The sequence below is a fragment of the Apium graveolens genome, chromosome 4, assembly GCF_009905375.1.
Source record: "Apium graveolens cultivar Ventura chromosome 4, ASM990537v1, whole genome shotgun sequence".
NCBI classification, from domain to species: domain Eukaryota; kingdom Viridiplantae; phylum Streptophyta; class Magnoliopsida; order Apiales; family Apiaceae; genus Apium; species Apium graveolens.
Window position 1 is genome coordinate 14,711,869 of NC_133650.1, and position 23,893 is coordinate 14,735,761.

Consider the following 23,893-nt stretch of genomic DNA (forward strand, 5'->3'; position numbering starts at 1 on the left):
TAATATTATTAGAGTATTTTCAAAAAACTCGTAAATGAGCTCCAAGAGTTATTATTTGAGAAGAATGCAAGAAAAATTAAATTTAACAAACTCCTAATCCTTTTTCAAAATTTTAAGAGGCATGTCCTCTCTATATTTAAGAATCTCTCTCCTATCTCTACTTCATTTTTCATTAATATAAATCACTTTATTTCAACTATCAATTAATTACCCATTTCTTTCTAACAATATTGTAAGTATATTTTACAATAAAATTTAACTTAAGAGAGATATGGATCGAGATGTTGTTAGAGATGATGAGTAAATTTTAATTTTTAAAGCATCCGAAACAATTGAATATATTAACTTTAATAAAAAATTAGGAGTTTGTTGGAGTTGCTGTTAGGACTCACCTTTGACGCTGAAATGTGTTCAATTAGTGTTATATATATGTTTGTTCATGCATTTTTCTTATTTGTAATACAGATTACTATAATTATAACTATAGATAAAAAAAATCCGTTGAGGTTGTAGGTGGGAGTCATAATACATGTTTGATTTTCCACAAAAAAACCTCCGAAAGCATTTGATGTTAATATTTTGTAAAAGTCTAAACTTATCAACTAAATGTCTAGGAACTTTTGTCATAAATTACTTTTAAAAATGAGTCTAATATACATAGATTAGCACCACATTAATACACTACAATAAAAATAGGCGAACTCTAGTCTATATATATGAAAGAAATTTTATTTTATTTCTTAACGATTTTGGTTGTTCGAGAATATCGTGAAAAAATGAAGAAAAATATGTTTTAAAAGGAAATTTGGCCAGAAACTAATAATTTATTTAATCAGCAACTAAAGTAAATTTTGTGATTTATTGGGGACGGAATGAAGTAATTTCATGAAAGTGTGAAACTGATGGCGTCAAGTTGAAATTTGCATGATGTTATAATTATTGTTTGAAGCTTCGAATGGCCACATAATTCAATCCCCGCGGGGACTTTTTTTTTGCTTTGAAACGTAAACTAAAATTTAATTAGCATACGCAAATAGAACTACAAACCATATCTCTTTACGAACGTATTTCGTAACCTAGTTTAATGCATGTTTCAACGAGTGCATATTTAATAAATTTTTATAGCACACGTTTCACTCATTTTTAACCAAATTCATAATTTATTATCAGCTCCGTTAATATTAGTAATGATGAATAAAATTAAAATTGTGTTTAAAATATATGCACACACTCTTAATATAGTTTTTGATTTTACTAAGTTAAATATATTGTCTAGAACAATCCAAGTATTAAATATAATAGATGTCGGTTTGTATCTGCTATCTATAAATATGGTCTCCCAGACAGTGTGTATAATTGACAAACGTAAGATTTGTGTCCACACTTCGTAATCTTTCGGATGGATGAGCACTGCAATTAATTGGTGGTTAGTAGCTAGCTGTGTGGTCAAGTTTGTAGTTCCCTAATCCAATCCACCCGTCTCTTTCAAGTTTTCAATTCATCCTGTTTAATTTGCCTTGTGTATTGTTTATGTGGCAGTAAATACCCGAAGTGGTCGTGAGTTTTACTCGTCATGACGACGGAAGATTATAGAATGGAATAATGTGAAATTAAGTAGAGTATGAATGCATATACAAACGAATTGGGGGTATGTTAGCCGCAACTTATAAATAATATATGAGTCCAGTTTATAACTAATTATAAGTTGATAGGTTACTTACATTTAATATAATAGTATCAAATCTGACTGCAGGCCTTGAAAAAATTGAATAAATAATAAGTTACAACTAATTATCTACTTTATTCATTTTAAACTATAATTATTTAAAAATTTCACTAGCTAGAGTCAACATTCATTATATAAAAAACTAAACATATAGGAAAATAAAGACACATTTTTGTAGAATATAAGACGGTATTAGTTGCATTTTTTCATTTTTTAATAAGTGATCTGTTTCAAAAGTTTGTTTATATCTTCCTTTAATTATTCTGGTGGCATAGAATTCGATTCTTGTGAGAAATTCTAAAATTGTTATAAAATTGGCCGATAAGTAATAAGAATTCATTTGTATATTAATCTTTTAGCTTGTAAATTTATTTATGGATTACGTGTAAGATAGTCTAAATTAAACGAGCTCTAAAGCTACTGTGATATCTGTGACGACCTCATTGTATGCGTGTATTTTCTTTCTCTTTTTTAACTGCATGAGATAAGCACCAAGATAATTTTAAGGATAAGTATCAAGTTATAATTATAAGGTGGAAGAATCTTAATTTAGCTTAGTCTTTCAGCTTATTATGATAATGGAATAAGAAAGAAAATATAAATGTTAAGTTTAATGAACATATCATTTGATGTGATGAATGAATCAAGAGCCCAGGTAGGAGTTGCATGATGAATTAAAAGGTGGGAAATGTTGATGCCCGACCTTACTGATTGTTTTGTGTCATTGTCCTTTTTCAGACTTCAGAACCAATTTTGGATGTTTAATCTTTACTTTTTCATGTTTATTTTTTCTTTGGCTGATCTAGATCTATTTGTGCTTTTATTACCTTTTATTGTTAATATTCTCCTTTTTTATATAATTAATTACACAGCACGAGTTCCAATACTTGACATGCATACAGCAATAGAGACAAGAATTTAATCTACCATTATTATTTTCTTTACATTTCTTCAATTTGTTTTTAAGAATTGGAAGCATATAATAGTTGTATGTTACTTCTGTTTTTTGAAACAAATATCAATTGTATTTTAGTTACCATAAATCTTTATTACTTATTGACTAGAAACCAAGGTATGCAAATTTAAATAAACAGTAAAAATGAAGACCTAGTTATGTAAACACAACTTACATAGTACTTAATAAATTAATAGGATCAGTATTTTTAATTTACTAAAACTTAAGTCGAATAAAAGAACTCAAATTAAGTTCAAGTCCACAGCAACTTATTTCTCTAACTTCTTCCATATTCAGTTGTTAAATACTATAATTCATTAAAATTTATAATATAATTCAAACTTATTTAATTAATGATAAAACCAAGTTCAAATTGTTCACTTCTTAAGGATTCTTAGTAAATATTTATTTATTAGTTCATGAAAAGTTCGAAGTTATGTGATTTTTTTTTAAAAAAAATTAGCCAATTTTTTACTAATTAATTAGCACACAACTCCTGTCCCGTTCTCAACCACCAAACTTGTTATTGTTAAAATTGTATTATTAGAATTGTTCGAAAGTATAAAATCTAGTTCGGGTCTTCCTCTAATATCTTAAAATTTGAGATAAACTGATTATTTAACATGCCATGGCAGAGCTGATCGATTTCTAACAATTACAGCTCCATAAGGGTTTTGGGCTTTTTTTTGGCATTAATTAGAATGCTTTTGGCATAGTTTTGGTCCAATGAAAATGAATATATGGAGTCATCTTACAGGTTCGTGGAAAATATGGTTTCATAAGGAGGGTTTCATATGTTCTGTGAACCCCGAGGTATTTATGTGAAACTAGAGCCTCTCGGTAGGGGTTCTAGTTAATATGGCTGGTGCAGATGTGTGCCGGGTGAAGCCCAGGAGGGCAGGAGAGGTGCTGGAAGTACCTCTGTAATTATTCAGGCAAGAAGGGTGCAGGTGCAGGAGCACCTGCGTACCCCTATCACGATATCAGTGTTATACAGGGACTGTACATCCTAAAATAAAGAAGAACCTATCTTATCCTCAAAGGATAACTTTTAAATGGAAACTAATCACTCTAAACGTGATAATTACTCATATTTATTGAATAAATACATGGATTCATGGATAAATATTATAATTTATAGATTAATTGGATTGGAGGAGTCCTGCTACACAGGGACACTGGAAGCCCACTTAGGAAGTAGTTTGGATCGGTTATGGAACTCAGTTTTGGCTTATCAGCAACGCAATTTGTTTCTCAAGGACAGGAGTCCAACCCGAAAAGAACTACATCGAGTTTGATCTCTATATATAGGGTATTTAGGCAGGTGGAAAAGGGGTTTAGATTTCACTATCTACGTGAATTGTCACGTGTAACCACAATGATATTTTTGTACCTGGTATCTTTGTCGATTCAGCTCCAAATAGAATACACTTTTAGCCACGCTACCGCAGCTGCACCACCACAGTCACGGTTGCAGCAGCAGTTCGCCTCTCGCAATATTTTGTCGCTAGAAGGAGGGGATCATCATCGTATTTAGAGAGGAAGGATGTGAAAGAGATGTGTCCTAAGTCCAATCATGTATGATGATTTATGAATAACTTTTATGTAATTTGTTTTGATTTCATTGTTATTAATAAAAGACTTGTTTTGGTTTTATTGTGGGCTTTATCTATTTAAGTGTTTAAATAAGATATACCATAGTTTAGAGTAAAGCTTTTTATGGATTATGATGAGATCATAATAATGAGACCTAAAAGATGATAACTCTGAACTTAAATATTTCCTGGTCGTAGGATTACTAACTGGTAATTAGTAATCCGCAAAGATCGGTACATACTATGCTTGCTTCATTATGAAGGATGTCTGTTCTCATAGACATTTGTGTGGTGACACTATAGCTAGTATGTCGGTGCTTATTATAGAATAAGTTCACTGAACATGACTCACACAGCTGAACAACTGATGGAGTTCACTCACGTGTCAGCAGATGTTCACATAGTGATAGTTGTACAAGTATCCTTAGACTTGAGGTCATCATAGTCATCTTGTGTACACTGAACTATACTTTGGTTTAGTTCTTAGTCTCTAGGGACAATAATAAGGGCTCTACTGGGTGTAGGAATTTGTACACGAAGATAGTGTATGATCAATAAAGGATCTACCCCTTCCAGTGAAGGAAGAGAATGTTCAATGCTGATCCACTTATGCTAGTTCAGGAATCTCTGGCCAGAGTGAATGAAATTAGAAAGGAGTTTCTAATTTATATTAAATAGAACTAAACATAGTGAATGGGAAAGCAAATGATTAAATAAGTTAGGCTTGATACAAGTTCCATGCCTTGTATTTAATCGTGTTAGGAATATATGTGCATTAGTTTGATGATATGTTTAACAAAACACTTAAGTAAAAGTTTAGTGTTTGTAGCCTCAACGGATAAGACCACTTTGACTATCCGTTGATGGTGCAGCTTTACTTAGAAATAAGTCTAGTGTTGTAGCACATTTCAATCTCTGTATTTAAGATATAATTCTTAGAAGTTGAGAGAAAATAGAAGTCATGTTGACTACTAGAAAATATGCAAATAGGAAGGCCAATTGTAAATATTTCATGCCTTGTAATTTTGTATAAATGAAGTGGTATCAACGGATATCTTAAAGACCTTCAACGGATGAGAAACAAAGCTTCAACGGATGTCTCTAAAGCTTCAACGGATAGAGCTTCAACTGCTAACACATCAACGGATAAAGCCATCAACGGATGAAGGCTTCAACGGATGTTCTGTTAAATAGCAGTTGATAAGTGGTAGTTGTAACAGCAGACAGAGGCACATGGGTTGACAGAGATAACTGAAATATGGAAGCCTAATTTCAGGAACATCAGAAAAAGCAGCCGTTCTACTCTAGTACAAAGAGGCAATAGTCAACAAAGTACTTGAGTAATATGGAGAAGAAATAAGTGGAGAACTTATTTGAATATTATATTTTTATCTTTGTCTTCACTTGTACACTTGGTGATATATAAACCAAGTAGCAGCTAGTAATTAGAAGAGAATTTTTCCAGTGCTGTTTAGAAAAATCTTGAGAGAAAAATTATCTAGTTTGTACTAGGATGCAGCTGTGATCAATATCTTGAATCACAGATTTTCTGAAATACCATCTCTGGTGGAACAACAATCCACCAGAAAAGTTTTTAAGGTCTATTGTGTTCTTTACATTAGTGCTTGAATATATATCTGTCTGTATTAGCTTAAAGCAATTCACACACTTGTTTATCTTGAACACAAAGCCTTTAAAACTGCTCAAAACTTGAAAAAGTTTTGAGATTTACATTCAACCCCCCTTCTGTAAATCTCATTGTTAGTCCACTAGGAATAACAATTGGTATCAGAGCAAGCTCTTGACATACAAAGAGTTTAAAGATCTTGGAAACTAACAAAGATGAGTAAGAAGGATATTGGAGTAAAAATCCCAGTTCTTGACAAAGACAGTTATCACCATTGGAAGGTGAAAATGCACCTTCATCTACTCTCCCAAGATGAAGGTTATGTAAACTGCATTGAGAATGGTCCTCACATTCCCCACAAAGTAGCCACAGTTGCTACGGCCACAATTGCTGTTGGTCAATCCATTCCAAAACCTAGAGCAGAATGGACAATGGAAGACACAGAAGAAGTCCACAAGGATAAGAAGGCTATGAACATTTTGTTTAATGGTCTTGACAAGGATATGTTTGATAATGTGATAAATTGCACAACTGCCAAAGAGGTTTGGGACACAGTTCAACTACTGTGTGAAGGTACAGAACAAGTAAAAGAAAACAAAATGCAGCTTCTCATTCAACAGTATGAGTATTTTCATTTTGAAGAAAATGAATCTTTAAATGACACATTCAATAGATTCCAAAAGCTGTTGAATGGACTGAAGCTGTATGGTAGAGTGTACCAGGTGAAGGATTCAAATCTTAAATTTTTAAGATCCTTGCCAAAGGAATGGAAACCCATGACTGTCTCCTTGAGAAACTCTCAAGATTATAAGGACTTCACTCTTGAAAGATTATATGGAATCTTGAAGACTTATGAACTAGAGCTGGAACAGGATGAGGTATTGGAGAAGGAAAGAAAGAAAGGAGGTTCAGTTGCCTTGGTAGCTGAAAATGAGAAAGAATGCAGACAAGAATCTGTGAGATCTACATCAAACTCCAAAGATGGCACAAGTAAATCAGAATCAAGCAAGGGTAAGGAGCAAGTTGCTGAGAATGAAGACAACTCCAGCCAAGACGACTCTGATGGTATTGATGAGCATCTTGCATTTCTGTCCAGGAGATTTGCAAAGATGAAATTTAGGAAAAACACTAGAGCCACTAAACCTCATAAGAACATGGTGGACAAATCCAAGTTCAAGTGTTTCAATTGTGGTATAAGTGGACACTTTACAAATGAGTGCAGAAAGCCAACTTCTGAAAAGAAGAAATTTGACCAAGTAGATTACAAAAAGAAATATTTTGATCTGCTCAAGCAAAAGGAGAGGGCTTTCATTACTCAAGAAAAAGACTGGGCAGCTGATGGAGAAGAAGAGGATGAAGATGTGGAATATGTCAACTTGGCTCTCATGGCCGATTCTGAGGAAAATGAAGTTAGTTCATCAAGCAACAGGTAATCACTACTGATTTAACACAGCTTACTAAAGAAGAGTGCAATGATGCTTTTAATGACATGTCTACTGAATTGTATCATTTGCGTGTGTCTCTTAAATCTCTTGCTAAAGAAAATAGTAGGATTAAAGAGAACAATCTGTTTTTAAGTAATAGAAATGCTGTGTTAGAAGATAAGTTGATTGACCTAGAGAAAACTAAGCTACATTGTATATCTGTTGAAAATGAACTAGCTGAATCTGTTAAGAAAGTAGAAATACTTTCCAATCAATTAGAGAGAGAGCAAGAGGTGATTAAAGCCTGGAAGACATCTAGGGATGTTAGTGCTCAAATTTCCAAGGTCCAAGGAATTGAATCATTCTGTGAGACTGCCTGGGATAAAAACAAAAAGAAACTGGAATTAATTGATGGGCTGTCAACGGATGTGGAATCAACGGATGATGAAAGTTATCCGTTGAAGGAAGAAAAGGAGCATCCGTTGAAGGTTCCTCAATTAAAACAGGCAGATGTTTCTAAAAGTGAAAATCTAAAGAAACTCAACAAAAAGTTTGGTTCAACTTCCAAGAACTTTGTCAAAGAAGAAGCAAGCACATCCAAAGATTTCAGTAAGGTGAATATAGGACACATGACCTTAGAACAGTTAAAGAATAGGCTCAAAGTGGTTGAGGATAAAAAGGAAACTAAAAGGAAATCTAATAGAAATGGGAAGGTAGGGGTTAACAAACATAACAATTACACACCTGATAAGTATGCTCCTAGAAAAAGCTGTGTGCATTGTAGTAGTGTTAATCATCTATCTGCTAATTGCAAATATATTAAGAAAACTCCCATACCTGTGCCCTCTTCCATGCCTAATATGTCTGCATCACCTCTGCATACTATGCCTGTTATGTCTCAACAGAATCCTTATGCACATTTTGCAAACATGCCATATTTTAACAATCCTTATCTTGCTGCATTTAGTATGCCTCAAATGCCATACAATATGCCAATATGGAATAACATGCTTGCACAATCCATGCCTTATCAAATTCCAAATATGCTAAATGATTCTGTGACTAACCCTACACCTCAACCAACTACATCTAAGATCAAGGTTGACTCAAAGTTACCTAAGTCTAAAGATGCAGGAGGAATGAAGTCTAGGAGAAAGGCTAACAAGAATGGACCCAAGGAAACTTGGGTACCAAAATCAACTTGATTGATCTTATGGTGTGCAGGGAAAAAGAAGAAATCTATGGTACTTGGACAGTGGCTGTTCAAGACACATGACAGGAGATTTCTCCCTGCTCACTGAGTTTAAGGAGAGAGCTGGCCCTAGCATAACCTTTGGAGATGACAGCAAAGGGTTTACTATGGGATATGACTTGATTTCAACAAGGAATGTCATCATTGATGAAGTTGCATTAGTTGATGGTCTCAAGCACAACTTACTGAGTATCAGTCAACTATGTGATAGAGGGAATACAATTTCCTTCAATTCAGAAGCCTGTGTTGTCACCAGCAAGAAAGACAACAAAGTGGTTCTAACTGGAGTTAGAAAAGGGAATGTGTACATAGCTGATTTCAACTCTACAGATGCAGAATCTATTACTTGTCTCTTCAGCAAAGCAAGTTCAGTTGAGAGTTGGCTATGGCACAAGAAGCTATCCCATTTGAATTTCAAGACAATGAATGATCTAGTCAAAAAGGACTTAGTCAGAGGAATTCCTCTTGTTGAATTCTCAAGAGATGGTTTGTGTGATGCTTGTCAGAAAGGCAAACAAAGGAAAGCATCATTCAAAAAGAAGCTTGAAACAACAATTGATGAACCATTACAGCTGCTGCATATGGATTTATTTGGACCAGTCAATGTATTGTCAATTGCAAGAAAAAGATATTGCTTAGTGATTGTAGATGATTTCTCAAAGTTTTCGTGGGTCTATTTTCTTGGATCAAAGGATGAAGCAAGTGAAATCATTATCAATCACATCAGGCAAGTCAATAATCATCCTGACTTGAAGGTTAGGAATATCAATAGTGATAATGGAACTGAGTTCAAGAATTTGTCAATAAGGCTGTTCTGTGAAGAAAATGGAATCATGCATGAGTTCTCAGCTCCAAGAACACCTCAGCAAAATGGGGTAGTTGAAAGAAAGAACAGATCTTTGATTGAGGCTGCCAGAACAATGCTTGAAGAATCAAAGTTACCAACATATTTCTGGGCTGAAGCTGTTAATTGTGCCTGCTACACTCAGAATATTTCTTTGATCAATCAAACTAAAGGCATGACTCCTTATCAGTTGTTCAAGAGAAGAAAACCAACTCTAAACTTTTTCATGTCTTTGGATGTAAATGCTTTATACTGAGAAATCAATCTGACCATAAAGGGAAGTTTGATGCAAAGGCTGATGAATGGATATTTGTTGGTTACTCAGCTGGAAAATCTTATAGGGTCTACAATCTAAGAACCAATATTGTTATGGAATCTGTGCATGTTGTGTTTGATGATAAAAAGATTGATGGACTAACAGATGAGGGACACAATGAGAGACTCAAATTTGACAACATTGAGATATATTGTGATGATAGTGAAGAGGAGATTGATGGAGATGACACTTCAAAAGGGATTCAAAATATGCCCTTGGATAATGCACAAAATTCTGCATCCGTTGATAGAGGCAATGCAGTATCCGTTAAAAGACATAGTGCATCATCCGTTGAAGTACAAAATGAAGCATCCGTTGATCATAGTTCATCAACGGATAATCGATTTACATCATCAGTTAATAGAACTCCAAATTCCCTGCAAAGAACCAACAACTCAGGGGGAGTTTCAACTAATCAACACTCTGTCTCACATCATGACAATACTGAGGCCACCTCATCTAGAGCACATCTTCCACCTCAAAGGAAATGGACCAAGAATCATCCCTTTGAACTGATCATTGGTGATGCATCATCTAAAGTGCAAACAAGAAAAGCTACTCAAGATGAATGTCTGTATAGTAGTTTTCTATCTCAGGAGGAACCTAAGAAAGTGGAAGAAGCTTTATTGGATCCAGATTGGATATTAGCTATGCAGGAAGAGCTGAACCAATTTGAGAGAAACAAAGTTTGGAAGCTGGTACCCAAACCAAAGAACAAGAGTCCTATTAACACAAAATGGGTATTCAGAAACAAGATGGATGAAAATGGCATTGTCATAAGGAACAAAGCCAGATTGGTTGCTAAAGGCTATTCTCAACAAGAGGGAATAGATTTTGATGAAACATATGCTCCTGTTGCAAGACTTGAAGCCATCAGAATTTTTCTAGCCTATGCAGCCCATGCCAATTTCAAAGTCTATCAAATGGATGTCAAGAGTGCATTTTTAAATGGGAAATTGGAGGAAGAAGTCTATGTAAGTCAACCTCCAGGGTTTGAAGATCCAAATTTTCCAGACTATGTGTATTATCTGTTGAAAGCACTCTATGGACTGAAGCAAGCACCTAGAGCCTGGTATGAAACCCTATCAAAATTCCTTTTGGAGAATCACTTCACTAGAGGTACTGTTGATAAAACTCTTTTCTTTAGGAATGTTAATGGCTCTAGTATACTTGTTCAAATTTATGTAGATGACATAATATTTGGTTCTAAAGATAATAAACTTTGCAAAAAGTTTGCTAAGCTAATGCAAAGTAAGTATGAAATGAGCCTGATGGGAGAACTAACCTATTTTCTTGGTTTACAAGTTAAACAAGTTAGTGATGGATCTTCATTAGTCAAACTAAATATATTCATGATCTTCTAAAAAGGTTTGACTTAATGGAATGTTCATCTGCAAAAACTCCCATGGCCACTGCCACCAAACTTGAATTTAATAAGACTGAAAGGTCTGTGGACATTACAAGTTATAGAGGCATGGTTGGTTCACTTTTATATTTAACTGCTAGCAGACCAGATATAATGTTTGCTACATGTCTGTGTGCTAGATTTCAAGCTGATCCTAGGGAGTCTCACTTAATTGCTATCAAGAGGATTTTCAGATATCTCAAGGGTACACCAAATTTAGGTATTTGGTATCCTAGAGAATCTGGCTTTGATCTAATTGGTTATTCAGATGCAGACTATGCAGGTTGCAAAATAGACAGGAAAAGTACAACAGGCTCCTGCCAATTCCTGGGAAACAAGCTTGTATCATGGTTTAGCAAAAAGCAAAATTCAGTCTCTACTTCTACAGCTGAGGCTGAATACATTGCTGCTGGAAGTTGCTGCTCTCAAGTGTTATGGATGAGGAATCAACTCCTTGATTATGGACTTCATGTTGATAGAATTCCTATCTTTTGTGACAACACAAGTGCCATAGCCATAACAGAGAATCCTGTGCAGCACTCAAGGACCAAGCACATTGATATCAAGTACCACTTCATCAGAGAGCATGTCATGAATGGTACAGTGGAACTACATTTTGTTCCAAGTGAACAACAAATTGCAGACATATTTACCAAGCCACTTGATGAATCAACATTCACAAGATTGGTAAGTGAGCTAGGTATGCTTAATTACTCATAAAATTTATGTCCTAATTGCAATTTGAATTGAAGCCTGAAATGTATTAGTTGCTAGAACAAATTTGACTTCTTAACAAAGATTATTCCATCAACGGATATTTCCTATCCGTTGAAAGTCAAAATTGTTCTGTCAATGGATGTTCATTATCCGTTGAAAGACATATACATTTCTGGAATTTTTATCCGTCAACGGATAAAACTGAAGTACCTTTCAACGGATGACAGTTTACTTTATCCGTTGAAATGTCACATCAGTCGATTCAGGTGTTACACAGTCGTTGATTCTATTTTCTTAACCGTTGATACTCATACATACAGCTGTATGTATTTGTTTTAAAGGTAGTTTTTAGAATACTTACAGTTTATTCTTAAACGGCTGAAACTCACTTACATATATTTATTGTTTAATCTTTTATTTATGCTTTTTAATTTAAGAAAGTATATAAGCCCTTCTGATTTTTCATTTTTACTTTACGCTTTCTTGAAACTTCAAAGCTTTTACCATTTACTCTCTGCAAAACCTTCAAGTTATTCTCTACAATTTCTACTCACAACAATGGCACCAGTAGTAAAAATTATGTCTCAATCTGGGTTCATCTATGAGAAGAACAATTTCATAGCTTTGGTAGCAAAGAATGAAGCCCACTCAGATTATCACAAAATGATGGACTTCATCAAAAACTGTAAACTTAGCTATGCAATGCTGGAAGCCCCAACGATTTACTGTGAAGTAGTTGAGGAGATTTGGACAACTGTTGAGTTCAACTCCATAGATATGACCATCTCTTTCACTCTCAAAGGTAAAAATCACTATGTTAACTGTGATGATTTACTAGCATGTTTTAAATTGCCTGAGAACAATGCCATGACACCACACACTGATAATGATATATCCAACATGTTAGATTCCATAGGTTATTCTCTTAACTCTGCTAGTTTAGGGAGTATTAAAAGAAAAGGCCTTAGGAAAGAATGAAGTTTTCTTGGGGATGCCTTTATCAAGGTTTTCTCTGGGAAAATTAGTAATTTTGATGCCATAACTTCATCTCTTGTTAATATGCTCTATATGCTTGTTTCTGATAGGTATTTTAACTTTAGCAATTATATTATGCTAGAATTGGGTACTAGATTAGGTAACAAAGCTAATAGACCTAATAACATCTATTATGCTAGATTCTTTATGTTATTGGCTAACCATGTTGCTGAAGGTTTGGTCATAACCAATGAGAATAACAAACTCAAGTGCTGGGCACAAGAGAAAAGAGTTCTTGCAGATTTATTGAGAATGGATCTCAACAGCAGTGTACCATTGGTATATTTACCAATCATGGATGCACCTCAGGTAAGTGAGGTAATTGTCTCTACAACTCCTACTTCTTCCAACCCCTCTATTTCTTTATCTTCTAGTGTGCCCATGGAATCTGTGACAATGCCCCAACAGATTCCTACCAAGGTCACCAAAACTAAACTTTCAAAATCAAAGACAAAGAAAACCACCTCCGTTGTTTCTCAAAAGACAATAGTTGTAACACCTACCATTAACCCTGAGGGGAGTGAACAGGGTGTGAGTGGTGAGGGGAGGGGTGAACATCAAAGAAACCCCCAGGATAAGGAAGGAGAGATAAGTGTTTCCCAAGCTAGCCAAGCCACAATTTCTCAAAAAGCTGTGGTGGTTGAAAAGGTTACTAACACATCCCTAGCTGCATTCTCCCAAAAGGATGTAACTATTGAAAATAGTTCCCAACCAGGAACACAGATCAAACGAGGGAGGGACACAGAAGCCAAACACTCACCAACAAAAGCTTTTATTAGAAGAAAGAGGGCTAGAACCCAATCTTCTACACAGGGTGCACACACTGCACAGATACATCCATCTGTATCTATGCCTTCTCAAACTCAGTTTGATGTGGCTCCAACAAATGTGGAGTCACAGCCCCATTCTCTCACAATTAACACACATCAATCACCACACACTTCATCACCATCTCTGGATGTGGATATGTTATTCCCATCAATTCCTGATTCCCCCTCTTTACAACTCAGGGAGGAGCCCCACTCAAATACAGGTGATCATCATCTTTTAGATGATTTGTTGGATCACCCACAAATTCTTTCAGATGTAATTGAAGGATCTGTGTCACCAAAACTCAAATCAATCCACACAGATTCAACAGTTATATCACTTTCAATTTCTACTTCTTTTCCTTCTTCTACGGATATCACTCATCCGTTGACAAGTGGTTGTTCTTCAACGGATAAGCTTAACAGCAGTTATCCGTTGATACCATCAGTGTCACCTTCAACGGCTATTTCATATCCGTTGATAGTCTCTACACACACAACTGAAACAATTCCAAGTGTAGAAGACATGATTACTGTACAATCACTTTTAGGACTGAGGGAAGGGAGTGATAATTTGAGTGAGAGGCTGGGTTGCACCCAGGAAAAAGGAGAGATTGAGAGCTCAAATATGCATGCTATTTCTTCCAGCATGGCAAAAGTAAGTGAGAGGAGTACCACCTTAGTAGGTGAAGGTGAGAAAGTGAGGAGTGTGAGCCAGGGGGAGCCCCTGATGCAAGAATATAGAGAAAAAGAGAGAAAGGCAGGTACAGCAGATATAAGGGTGGATCCAGCCATTGCTAGTGAGTCAATGATTGTGGATGATGCTGAAAAGGAAAGACAATTTCAGCAACATTACAAAGCTGTAATTGATAACATTTCCTTGGATGCTGACACTTTTACTCATCCTGTGTCAGCCTATCAGTTGTTAGCTGCTCAGAGCAATGAGGGGGCAGAAAAGACACTACATCTAGTACATACAACAGAATCTCTTCAAAGGGATAAAGCTGCTATTAACAAGATGCCTTCTACAGCTGGTGAGTCATCTGAGGAATTTGGAGTAAATTCTGATGATGATGACTCTGTTTCTTTTGATGGAAGCATGAACTTAGGGGGAGATGAAGGCCCTAGTTCTATTCCAAATTTACCTGAATGGGCCTTGACAAAGGAGTCTACATCACGGAAATTCAATGTCTCTTTAGTCAAACAAATCAGTACTATCCAACAGGCCATTCAGAAAACTTCACATGCTGGTACCAAGGCAATCCTTACAGCTCACCTGGACTCACTGCATCTCATGAAGTTGCAGCAAGTAAGACATAATCTGAGTGTGGATGAACTCAAGAAGGATATTGCTGACTTGAAATCCTACAATTCTGAAAAATTGGATTCAGTCATGCCCTATGGTACAATGAAGGACTTATTGTTGAGATTGAAAAAGGATTCAAATACTGAAAAGAGGCTGGCTAAGTTAGAAGACAGAGTCCAAGTTATTGAAAATTCTGTGGCCATCATTCTTCACAACCAACAATCTCAAACAAGTCTACTTATGCAGCTGGCAAAGGCACAAGGCTTGACCCCTCTCTTTGATGATAACAAAAAGGGGGAGAGAAAAAGGGAAGGGGAAGGAGAGCCAACTACAAAAATCCAGATATTTAAAGTGCTAGTTCATGCCATCACTACTTCTCCAATTATGCAAATCAAAGGAAAGCCTGATGGAATTGACCTAATTCAGCTAGCAGCAGCTGAAATTCAAGTGAAAGAGCAAAGGAGGAGAATTGATGAAAGGGTGCAACAAGTGTTTGGCTCAACACAAGATAAATCAATATCTGTGAAACATAGCACAAAGGTTGAACCAATCATTATGGAGCACAAGCCAGAAAGGAGGAATAAGGTTGGAGAGACTTCTTTCAAGAATCTAAAACCTATAGTTGTCAAGCCCAACACTAGATCCAGCAAGGACTCCATAAAGAACCCCCTAGACTTTGCTCAAATGAAAGAAGTGGACTTTCCTCTTCCAAAGCCTGATGAAGACAAAGTTATGGGTGCTAACATCAAAAAGCACAAGGAGACCAAGGACATAGTTGAAAGAATGAACATGGCCATTATCTTTAGAGAGGGAAAGAGTATCTGTGTGATGCAAGGACATCCCAAATTTCCAAAGGCCAAGAGGGAAGAAACCAAAAGGTTGAAGAAAGAAGCTGAAAAACTCAAGGCTGACAAAAGAGCACAAGCAAAGCTTGAACAACAGCTAAAGTCAAGTCAAGTTGAAGGAGAGAAAGGAATTGAAGTCAGGGGTGAAGACAAGATTGCAAACCTAGATGAGGTTTTTGGGAGTATATTTGGTGAGAGTATGGAGGAAAGAGAGGAATGGCAGAAGGGAAACAGAAGAAAGGCCAAGACACATAGAAGGAGTGAAGATAACACTGAAGAAACTAAATCAATATCTAAACCACTACCTTCCATACCTGAACCTTGTGTTGCTGATCCCACTATAAACATCCATGGTGAACTAATCATCCCAAAAGAGGAACCTATTGATTGGGACACCATCAAATTGCCTACCTTTTTAACCACTCTTCCACTACCAAAGAAACAGAAAAGAAAATCCAAATCTACACCTCCCCTAACCTCTAAGAAATTCACTCAAAAACAAAAACCTAAGCCTAAGCCACCCATTTCTAAAGATGATTATGTTCACATCTGTGACATAAAAGAAATTTCAGACATTGAACTCTATCTGGATGAGCTGGAGGATGTAAAGGGAATAGCTGCCTACAGACAGCTACCAGAGAGATTGGTGTTCAGATACAAAGGAGCTGGGGAAAGAACATGGCCTCTCTACAGGATTCTGAATGAAGGCTACTCTACCTTGATCAGAGTCTTTTCAGCCATACAAAAGGATTCTGGCTTTACCAGGACTGCCAAGACTGAAATTCTCAACAAGATTGCCAACATAAGGAAAACTTGGAGGGAGCCCAATGCTTTGCCCAGAACCTTACTCATTCAAGAAAGGGGAATTACAATCCACAAATCACCTCATTGGTTGATGGAATTTAGAGATGATAAAGGAGTCAGAAGATTTTTCAGACTTGAAGACCAACTCAAGATTGCCAGCAATGAAACTCTCAAGGAAATGCAATCTAAGTTGGATATCAGTGATGAAGATGAAGCTGAATTCTACAGACAACTCCAACTCCAAATTGAGGAAAATGACAAAGGGCTAGGAAAGAAAACAAGGGAACAAAGAAGAAAAAGATGATTTGCTCAGACTAGAGGAGCACCCTTGGAAATTCTGTAAATCTTCAATTAACTCCTAGTACATACACTTTTGCAGCACTTTTAAATTTCTACATAGTTTCAATTCATATATTTGTTAAGTGTTTTGTTATCATCAAGTTAACCCTAAATTTATGTCTACAATTCTTATAGACATAAATAGGGGGAGATTGTTAGGAATATATGTGCATTAGTTTGATGATATGTTTAACAAAACACTTAAGTAGAAGTTTAGTGTTTGTAGCCTCAACGGATAAGACCACTTTGGCTATCCGTTGATGGTGCAGCTTTACTTAGAAATAAGTCTAGTGTTGTAGCACATTTCAATCTCTGTATTTAAGATATAATTCTTAGAAGTTGAGAGAAAATAGAAGTCATGTTGACTACTAGAAGATATGCAAATAGGAAGGCCAATTGTAAATATTTCATGCCTTGTAATTTTGTATAAATGAAGTGGTATCAACGGATATCTTAAAGACCTTCAACGGATGAGAAACAAAGCTTCAACGGATGTCTCTAAAGCTTCAACGGATAGAGCTTCAACTGCTAACACATCAACGGATAAAGTCATCAACGGATGAAGGCTTCAACGGATGTTCTGTTAAATAGCAGTTGATAAGTGGTAGTTATAACAGCAGACAGAGGCACATGGGTTGACAGAGATAACTGAAATGTGGAAGCCTAATTTCAGGAACATCAGAAAAAGCAGCCGTTCTACTCTAGTACAAAGAGGCAATAGTCAACAAAGTACTTGAGTAATATGGAGAAGAAACAAGTGGAGAACTTATTTGAATATTGTATTTTTATCTTTGTCTTCACTTGTACACTTGGTGATATATAAACCAAGTAGCAGCTAGTAATTAGAAGAGAATTTTTCCAGTGCTGTTTAGAAAAATCTTGAGAGAAAAATTATCTAGTTTGTACTAGGATGCAGCTGTGATCAACATCTTGAATCACAGATTTTCTGAAATACCATCTCTGGTGGAACAACAATCCACCAGAAAAGTTTTTAAGGTCTGTTGTGTTCTTTACATTAGTGCTTAAATATATATCTGTCTGTATTAGCTTAAAGCAATTCACACACTTGTTTATCTTGAACACAAAGCCTTTAAAACTGCTCAAAACTTGAAAAAGTTTTGAGATTTACATTCAACCCCCCTTCTGTAAATCTCATTGTTAGTCCACTAGGAATAACAAATCGTGACATTGCAGGGTAGAAGGAATTGATTATACGGTAACTATTCACTGAATGGGTTCTTGGTATTCTAAGTAGTGAATTCGTATTATTCGAATAGTCGCGATATGCTGAGAAGTATCCCTCACGATGTAGAATAAATATGATTAATTAATCATATTTAATGAATTAGAGAATTTATATAAATAATGATAAAATAGTTTTATTATTATTTATTTCTACTACCGGCTTAATATTGAACCTACAGGATCACACCATAAAAGAGAATGATTTAATGGTGGAGGAATTAATTAATAATGGCTGATAATTATTTATTTGTGAAATAAATAATTAATTAGCAAATTTAATAATTGATTAAATGAGATTTAATTAATTATAAATTTAGTAAGAAAAGTTCTTAATATTATTAATTAAGAATTTAATTTTGAAAATTAAATCAAGTGAGAGAATTATTTTTCTAAAGTGTTTAGAAAAGGGATTAATGATTAAAAGGTGTTTTAATTATTAGTTAATTGGTTAATAAGAATAATCAATTAAAGGGTTAATAATAATAATATTTTATGGAAAATTTTCAGCTGAAAATTTTGCCTATAAATATACTATTATAAACCCTATTTGCCTTAACCCAAATAAAAACCCTAATTCTAAAGTAGAAATAGAGGGAGACAACTAATTCTCTCAACCTCTTCCTCCTCCATTACATTGATCACTTGGTGGATACCGGTGGAGTGCTTCACACTTGAGGAGCAGCTGCAAGGGATCTCCGCTCATCGTTCTTGGATCGATATTAAAGACCTCCATCTTTCCATTAACGTAAAGCTTCTTAAGGTAAACATACTGAACTACGAATTAAATATTATTTTTCGCATGGATCCTGCGGAGGGTTTCAGTTTTTTTTTAAGATTTAAATTTATGTTTTCGTTGCGTTTATGTGCTAAAAACCCTTCAGGATGCCCGACGATGTTCATACCACAAAGAACAATTGTGGTAATCTTGAAAATGAGCCGAAGAACGATGTCTCAAGCAAGGATTTTGTGAATCGAGCCTTCATAAGAGAGGTAGAATCAAGCTCTCAAGAAAGTATGCCCAAAAAGGTGATGAATCAAAGGAGATATCATGGCTCATCGGAAAAAATAGGTAAGAACGTGTAAAATTAAAGACATGGCTTCGGTGTGCATGAGTTACGGTCTTAGTGAACAAAGACTAACAAAAATGGCCGAAAATGAAGTTTGTTTATGTTAATTTCGACCTGGAACAACCAAAAAATTGGTCCATATGGGCTTCAGGTGCGAACCCGTACACTCACCTGCCGATTGAAGAAAATTCCATCTAAATAGGTCAATATGGGCTTCAGGTGCGAAGCCGTACCCTCACTTGCTGAGGGAAGAAAATGCCATCTGGATAGGTCAGTATGTGCTTCAGGTGCGACGCCGTACACTCATATACTGATGGATGTAAAGACCATTTGGATAGGTCAATATTGGCTTCAAACGTGAAGCTGAACCCCAAGCAACTGATGGAGGTAAGGTCATCCGGATAGGATCATATGAGCTTCAGTTGCGAGGCTGAACCTTAAGCTACTGATAAAGTAAAGGCCATTTGGATAGTTTCCAGGAGAAAGGTGCAGGAGTCTGTGACAAAAGGAACATCAATCCGAAGGGTACCCCATAGTCGAAGGTTCTCGAAACCCAAGGGAGAATCTCATCTTGGAGGTTCAACTGATAAAAGGTTAAGGACTACAAAAGTTCTTGTAGTGGAAATTGTGGAACAATTATCTGGTTCGCACAATGCTTTAGTTCATATAGGGAGTAAGAGGCTGAAACCGAGAGTGCGAACCCCCTGGTTGGTAAAATGAAGTTGAAGCCGAATGTATGAACCCCCTGATTGGTAAATGCAGCTAAAGCCAAGGATCTGAACCTCCTAGGTGATAAAAAACATGAGGACCTGGAAAAATATGGGGATGTGAACTTTATAACTAGTAAATGCAGCTGAAGTCGAGGATGTGAACCTCCTGTTAATGAGTAGCATGTAAACTTGGATTCTAGTAAAAGGTTCATATGAAGAGGCGAACCTCCTGAAAAAGGAGGCATCGAAGGACCTAGAAACACATAAGAGTGTGGACCTCTCGGAGTTTAAGGTTCATGGAGAAGAACCCCTAGGTCAAGAAGCTTCATCTACTAGAAGCATTAAATGAGGATAAGGTTCTGGTATGTTTGGTCTTATAAGAATATGTAATTGGAACATGTTCAGGTTCTGGTGAGAACCTGGGGTCCATAAAGTGGGGTTCCACTGGTTGTGTGAATCTCGGGACTTGGGGTACTTATACGAAGATGGAGCTTCTTGGTAGGGATCTAGTTGGTAGTGAATATGGTTATGGAAGCCCTAAAGGGGCATGAGAAGTGCTAAAAGTACCTTGGTAGTTAAATAGGCTAGTAAGGTACAGGTACTCCCGCATACCCCAGAGGAGTATTCAAGGGGTAGCTTTCCCTGAGGAGCTGTTGTTAACAACTTCACCTATATAGGTTTTTCAAGCACCTCATCCCCAAACAAATAAGCATATGAATGAGATTCTGGTTTGCTGATATTCGTGAACCTTCGAAAGTCATAAAGTTCAGATTCATTTACCATATTAGGGAGAAAGCCTACTACCGGAAGGTTCACTGGTGGAATCTCATCATAGGTTCAGGTACATGCGAGTACCCCGGAAATTGGTTGATAGGAGGTCTATGCAATTACGAGGAGGAACAGTTGACTCGAAGGTACTTCGATAACAAGGTTCAAGCTCCCCATTTGAAGGTTCATTGACATTAAGAATGACAGGTCCCGTGCTACGTGAAAGGTCAAGATAAAGAAGCACTTCTGCCAGATTCATGGCATAATAGGCAAGTTTCGAGGTATGGATTTTTATTCTTGAACTCACCCATCACCTTAATATGGTACATGTATGGAATATTTTATTCTCTAAACTATTACATGAATTGCATTTATATAAAAAATATGTTGGATGATTTAATGGTGCGCTCAACTACTTGTAATACTTGCATACGTAGGAATATTTAATATGCTCATAACATTTGATTAGGCTTCACAAAGATAAGATGCGTAAAACTAATCTGAATAATCTGTTACTTAGTATACTCTATATGGTTAAGGTTAAATATGTGGTCGGTATATGTTTTACATGACGGGTTATGGTTGCGCGCTTGAACCCAGTTCTTTACTATAAGTTTAAACTATATTAAATAACTCGAGGATAGTATGTGTACATATCACAGAGACTTACAACTTGAAAATATCTAAATTTTGAAGGAACTTTGAAATTTAGTTGAAATAAAAATGAATGGGTATGCTTAGATTTTTTTATAATTGGGTTATACATGAACCTAATATTCTGATTATAATGGATTTCGCTTATGCTATGAGGTGTTCTATAGGAAAAGGTCATAATTGCTTGCATGATCTACTCAATATGTGGCATGTTAATATTTGCAAAATTAAAATGCTTATCTATACATGAACGTGGATATTAACTAGCTTCAGATGGATACATGTACCTATTGTTAATGGCATACTTGCTAGGATAAGTGTAAAGGATATCCTAATTAGGGCTGAGCAAAACCGAACCGAAACCGAAAAAAACCGATCCGAAATTTCCTAATTCGGTTCGGTTCGGTCCAATTTTTTCAGCAAATTCGGGTATTCGGTCTATTCGGTCTAGGACCGAAATATATTTCGGCCCGGTCCGGTTTTTAATAAAAAAATCGGTTCTGGACCGAATAGACCGAATATTTATAATATATATTTTTATTTTATATATTAAAGATAATTTTTATATTTTATATTTATATAATTATATTATATTCATTCAGTTCACTTCAGACTTCAGAGTTCACTAGTTCAGACTTCGATCTATTACACGCGTCGCAGTCCGCACAAAGCCACACCACAAACTGAAACAGTAAACCAATAAACCCTATCTATCATATTCTGTATTCATTCAAAGAATCAAAGATTCAGTTCAGAGTTCGATCGATTCATCAATCATCATCGAGAATCAAAGATTCATATCTGTAAATTAGGGCTAAGATTCATATCAAAGATTCTATCAAGGTTCGTTCTTAGATTTTCTCTTATTAGTTATTATTTCTCAATTTGTTAACTTCCTCGTTCAATTTCATTCATTAGATTTAGAGTCATTACTAAAGGTAATTTAGCTTATTCAATTTATCTTGGTCATCTTTTAAATTTTTTTCTTAATTTGATTTCTTAATTTCTTAATTAATGCCTGATTTCGTTTTCGTTTAGGTTTACAATTGTTTAGTTGTTTGTAGTTTATTTTTGTGGTGTATAGTACTGGCCCTGTCACCCGTGAGTTGAAAATTTTTGGCAGTCACAATAGTGTAGTACTACTGTATAATCTGTATTGTTGTATTTGCTTAATTTTTGTATTTTTTTATTACTTACGAACTGACTTCATTTTCCCTTTTAATTCAGTTGGAATAATGTCACAAGCGGATTCACAGCGAGACACGGGGATGGGGGATTCTAATGATCCTAATACTACTCAAAGTCAAACTGCAACCTCCACGAAAGGAAAAAGAAAGGCTATGAAGCGAGGTCAGAAGTGTGGGATCATATGACCAAGTTTAAGGATGCAGGAGGGTTTACAAAAGCTAAGTGCAACTATTTTGGTAAGGAATATTTTTCCGATAGTAGTCAAAATGGCACTAGCACACTTTTAAAGCATGTCCGATCTTGCAAAAAATTGCCACTTAGCGGTGAATCAAAACAAACACAGTTGTCCTTACAATCCATGGGAGGGAATGATGGCATTCTTAAAAATTGGCGCTTTGATCAAAACTTTCTAGAAATAAGTTAACTCAACCACTTTTTAAGATGCCATCTCGTTTTACCGTGGCACGTGATTGTTACCAAATCTTTGTAGATGAAAAGAGGAAGTTAACCACATATTTTAAGATGTCGGGTCAAAGAGTTAGTATTACAACGGATACTTGGACTTCAATACAAAGGATTAATTATATGTGCATCACGGCTCACTATATTGATCACAATTGGAACTTGCATAAGAAAATAATTAACTTTTGTCCTATAGAGGGTCATAAGGGTGAGCTCTTAGCTAGGGACATTGACATGTGCTTGAAAGATTGGGGAATTTCCAAAGTATTTGCAATTACGGTTGATAATGCAAGCTCAAATGCTACTTGCATTCAATTTTTAAAAGATAGATTTTCTTCAAGAGGGTGTGATTCTTGAAAGGAAAATATATGCACATGAGATGTATTGCACACATACTAATTTAATTGTGAAAGATGGACTTGAAGAAGTAGATCCATCGGTTGTGAGAGTAAGAAAGGCGGTTAGGTACATAAGGCAATCTCCGGCTAGACTAGCAAAATTTAAGGAGTGCATTGAATTAGTGCATGTTGATTCTAAATCTATGTTGTGTTTGGATGTAAGTACAAGATGGAACTCTACTTATTTGATGCTAGATGTAGCTCAAAAGTTTCAAAGTGCATTTGAATTATTTGAAACAATGGATCCTACTTTGTAAAGGAGCTTAATGAGGCCGATGGGGTGCCCTCTTCTTGGGATTGGGGTAACGTTAGAAGGATGGTGGATATCTTAGTTCATTTTATGAGCTTACTTTGAGAATTTCGGGTTCTTTGTATGTCACATCTAATCTATTTTATCATGAG